Genomic DNA, 4897 nt, shown 5'->3' with positions numbered 1-4897 from the left:
GCAAAAACTATTCATAACAACTCCCAAAATTATGCAGATTTTTGTTCTTTTGGACTAATATTGTGGTCCTGGGTTACATCCTTCGATGTGTGATGGAGTCTCGGCGTGGTTTGGGATTCCACTTGGCACATGAGGAGTCGCATGGCACGTTATGTTCGTGACAGGTGCACGACAGACGCGGTCAGCGGCCCCGCGGGCTGCGTGCGAACAGTGTGTCGTCGCGAGGGAAGCCCGCGAGATGGCGCGGTGAGGTCCAGGGCCTGCCTACTCGCCTCTACTCGCACCCGCGCAAGGACAGAGTGCGGCAGCACCATCGTTAGGAGTGAGGCCGGGTCACGATGAGAGGGGTTGAGGAAGTGTTGCCCGCGCCGTGAGCTTGGAGCGCTTGCAGGCAGCCGAGGCTTTGATTCGGACGACGGTCAGAATGTATTCCCGCCTCTTGACCCGCTTCCGTTTCCACCCACCCCTAATATTAGACTGTAGGACGGGCCGTGCCGGGGGTTTTATGACAGTCTGCTCGATCCCGCCCTGCAGCTGTCCTGGACGCGCAGGACGGGCCCGGGTGCTTGGTGACCCATCGGACGATCCACTGACCACCGAGGTCAGGACCAGGTCAGGGGGTCAGGGCCAAGGCGAGGTATGGACGTGGTCAAGGATTCTGCAGCGCTAGAGTCGTGGTCGAGCTCCACGCCGACGAGGAGGCGGGAGGCGCCAGTGAAGACTTGTGGACCGCCCCGCCGGGGTCGGCGCCTGTGCACTGCTCTCTGCACCAGGTGGCCTAGGCCTACTCCCGCCTGCTCCCCGGCTGGGGCTGCGGGCTGGCGGCGCGACCCCAGGGCCTCGCCGCGAGCCCGGCGATATCTCAGCTTTATTTTTGGCCCGAGTCTCGCTGCCGGCCGGCCCCGGCTGAGCGCCCCACTCACCTCCGCCCCTGCTGGCGCTGACCGCCTTCCAACCGCCCCCCCCCCCTCCCAGGCCCTTTCAGCTCGCACGCTCCGGAGGCAAGGACCTCCACTAACCGGGCAGAGGAGTTGTCCAGACCGACCCAGGCACAATATCACTGGATACAACGTCAACAGGCTTATCATAGTTGGTTAGAGACCAATGGACATGGTTTCGACGGAGGCCATGGATGGGATAATTTGTCACTAAGCATAAATGTACTGGGTGATTCAGAGAAGACGCAGGTGCGAGCGGGTTCGCCTACCTAAGGGGCCATGGCGCCTTGTGGGCACAGCGAGTAGGCAAACCCGCCCCACCTGCGTCTTCTCTGAATCACCCGGTACCAGCACTAGAACTCGAAAGTTCACCCTTTCTGCTGCCCTTTGTTCGAATTAAACAGCATACCGTTCGCGAGCAAAAACATGACAGCAGCGATGAGCAAGAGCATTATTGACTTCTGCCAGCGTCTCTGAGCCCATGAGACTTGAGAGGGGCCCGCAGTCGCACCCCCACCGTCCAAGTGAAACAGAGACAGAGAAAGAGAGAGAGGGAGAGAGAGAGAGAGGGGGGATGGGGGTGGGGCTCTTCGGACGCAACCCTACGCGGCTAGCGGGCCGGCGCAGAATAAGTACTCCATCGCGAATCAGAGCGCAAGTATATGAGAATAGCCGGACACCTGCTGCCGCCTGCCGCCGCCCTCGTCGCCGCCTGCACCGCCTGCACCCTCCCCAGCCCCTTTGTGTTCGTCTGGTATGTGCACATGACGTAAGGAACGGGAGGAGGGCCTAGGGACCGTGAAGGTCACAGAAAAGTCAGCCAGAGCGACTTGCGTGATGGCGGAAGTTAAACGACTTTGTCAATAATTTTATCAATAAATATTTAAAAAAAATAATTTTTGCACACCTCCGGATCTCTTTGGATGTCCGGTTGGACGAAAAGGCTGCACTGCACTCTTATTTGTTGTTGACTGTCCGGATATCTACGGGCCGACCGATCTGAACACATGCGGAACCAAAGTCAGCTGCGTGAGCGGTCTTTTATTTTTCCCCCAGAATGCATCACCCTTTCGGCCAGGCGTCGCTATTCGGCCACACGGTTTCGAACAGCGCGCCACACTGTACACCGGGACGCAGTTGGCGCGGGGAAGTGCAAAGCAGTGCAAAAGCGAGGGAAACGGCGGCGGCGTCCACTTCCTGGTTGCCATGGCGACCCAGGATGCGGCCGGGGCCGGGGCGGCCGGGGGCGGAGCCGCGGCTGGGCCCGCGAGCTGGCGCTGGCGCTGGCGCTCCCCCTCGCGGCTGGCGCGGCCCGCGCGGCCGGCCCGCGACCCGGCCCAGGGTGTTTACATGGTCCCGCCTGGCTCAGTGCGTGGCAGAGGCCGGTCAGCTCCGCCAGCAACGACCAGTTTTTTGAACGCGGTGGTTCGGTTCACGCCTCGTGGCCCGGGCCTGTCGCGTCGTGTCGAGCCTTTGCGGGGCGCGCGGGGCGTGCGGCGGGCGGGCGCGGGCTCCCCCGGGAGAGCGCGTGCACACGTGCGAGTGACGCGTGCCGGGGTGCGTGTTCGAAACCCTCGCGGGAAGTGGACGGCGGAGGGACGCGTTTGCCGGCCTGACAGCGGGACGCGCTTCCAGGCGTGAGCGCACCGGCTCAGTGCAGGTCAGGTAACGAACGCCAGCTGCTCGGGCTCCCCCCGCGGCCGAGCTGCACCGGCAAACCTTATCATTGCACGTCACCCGGAGGGCAGACATTAACCAGCGCTCTGAAATAAAAGAGACCCACCAGCTATCGGCTAATGTTCCTAATAAAGCGTTCCGGACCGGAAGATAGAATGCAAGGAACAACAAAACGGGAATCACTATGCTTTAACGTGGTGACTTGGTTGGTTTTCTTGTTACCCGCATTCTTTTACATTTCGACTTTACCGGAATGGTTTATTGAGACCAGTTGATTGGATCAGTCTCGATGGACTATTGAAAGCAACTTGTATGAACGTCGCAACGTCCTTAGCACTGCAAACTGGGCTGTGAACAGAGTTCTGACTGAGCAGACTTTCTCGCTTCTGACTGCAGTGGGTCGTGCACCCCGGCGCACCGCAGACTCCTCGACGCAGGGGGTAACGGATAACTTTTTGCGTCGGGTGTGTCCGATTGATACTCGGGAGCGTATCCGTGTAGATGTGAGCCGCTTGCTGGCTGAGTGTTGTTTAGCAGAGGCGCTCCACCCCAACACACAGCCTTACATAGCCTAACACTACAACGAATGGTTGCAACTAAGGGGGCAGACTGGACTGGACGCCTTTTTAGTTCCAATAGTCAAAGTTTTGGCCGTGGAGAGCGAAGATTTTTCCCAGAGTGGCACTGGTGGGCCTCGGCCCCCACTCGCTCCCGTAGTTATACAGGGTGGTCCATAGACCCCTTCCTTTATTTTGCTTATGCTGTACCGCATGCAGGCGTGCGGGCGGGCTTGCCTACCGTCGCTCTGCACGGCCCCTTATGGCCCCGTGTGAGTATGCAACCCGGCCGCACGCCTGCATGCGGTACAGTATAAGCAAAATAAAGGAAGGGGTCTATGGACCACCCTGTATACGACCCCCCGTGCGAGTTGCTTTGCCTATTCGCTGGGGACTGTTAGGCGCCGTGATTAGAGACGATGGACCAAGTGGACGTTGCAGGTAACAATGTAACTAGGGAAGTAAGACGCGTGGTTTTCGGGGGATCGACTCCCCCGCTCCTCTTCAGGCCAGCCCTATAAGAAGCCATATGTGAGGTTGGCACGTCGCTGTACAAAAACCCCAGCAAGTAGACAACGTACAGAACTTCGCCCGCCTCGTCAGCCGAATCGGAGACCGCGCCGCGCCGGAGGGAAGTGCCAGAGGGAAGTGCCAGAGGGAAGTGCCAGGATACGGAGATGGCTTTCCCTTACAATAGTGGCCCCTGTCGCGCTGGTAGAGGCCCTGTATAAAGTACAACGCAGTTAGTGGTCAGTGTGGTTGACACTACATAATTGCTGTACCTCTTCCGCATGGCTTACCGGGTACAACCCCGCGCACTTCTGTAGTTAGACTGTACCGCACGCACGAGTGCGGGCGGGCTTGCCTATCGCCCCTGTCCACGGCGCCTTACGGGCCGGTCGAGTAGGCAACTTGCCCGCACTCGTGCGTGCGGTACAGTCTAACTACAGAAGTGCGCGGGGTTAATCAGCCACCTGGTATATCTGACAGTGAACTTCACCATGACTTCACTCGAACCGTTTCGTGCTGCGGGGTCGCGACGCGCTGCTTCTTTGACTGAGCGCGAGGTGCACGTTGCAAGAAAAGCCCGCGAGAGGGGGACGTGCCAGTCTAAAAGCACGAACAATCATAGCGTGCACGTCAAGCGGTTGCCGTTCGTTTCCTGTAGTCGTCAACCCTCCTAGACGCCGCGCGACCGCGGCCAACAGCAAACTGAAACAACTTTGTTTGTATGAAGAAGAAAACATGCGTCGGATACATGCAGGCAGGGCAAATAGTGTGGGTGTGGGGGGCGTACTGCGAAAGAAAGGCACACGGCGGCCCTCGTTACCGCAGGCAGGCACCGCCAGGGCACCGCCAGGGCACCGCGGGCCCGCGCTTTGCTTTTCCGCTAAATATACCGCGCCTCCTCGTTGTGCTCCGCGGGGCTCGATACTAACGGCGGCCGTTGATGTGAAACGCGACACTTTTGCTTTGGACAACGGGCGGCAACACTGTTAAAAAAAGTTGAAAGACAAGTGTGTGAATATGTCGCACACTTGTAGGTGTGAGAACGACATTCGTACACATAGAGGCACAAGTGAGTAAATTTCAATGGGAAATTCAGACCCTTTACTCCCTTAAGTGTTCAAATGGACATTCACACACCTACAAGAAGTGTGTGAGATTCACACACTTGCGTTTTCAGTGTGTAGATTGACAATAACACAAGGGGTGGTGGTGCCC

At 58.5% G+C, this 4897-nt stretch overlaps 1 protein-coding gene across 5 annotated transcripts in view; it reads left to right on the top strand.

The window, feature by feature from the left end:
• Positions 1-2260: 2260 nt before the first annotated feature.
• Positions 2261-4897, top strand: part of LOC113217641 (PDZ and LIM domain protein 3) — a 32068-nt gene continuing 29431 nt past the window's right edge. The window contains exon 1 of one of the 5 annotated variants that reach the window (XM_052263652.1): positions 2261-2598. The gene's annotated coding sequence lies outside the window, so the exon portion shown is untranslated. The remainder of the gene's footprint in view (positions 2599-4897) is intronic. The other 4 variants (XM_052263650.1, XM_052263649.1, XM_052263651.1 and 1 more) reach the window with 4 other exon arrangements.

This window comes from Frankliniella occidentalis, unplaced genomic scaffold, assembly GCF_000697945.3.
Source record: "Frankliniella occidentalis isolate FOCC.00 unplaced genomic scaffold, Focc_3.1 Scaffold13, whole genome shotgun sequence".
NCBI classification, from domain to species: Eukaryota; Metazoa; Arthropoda; class Insecta; order Thysanoptera; family Thripidae; genus Frankliniella; species Frankliniella occidentalis.
The sequence above is the reverse complement of the archived record's forward strand: the minus strand, read 5'-3'. Positions and strand labels throughout refer to the sequence as shown.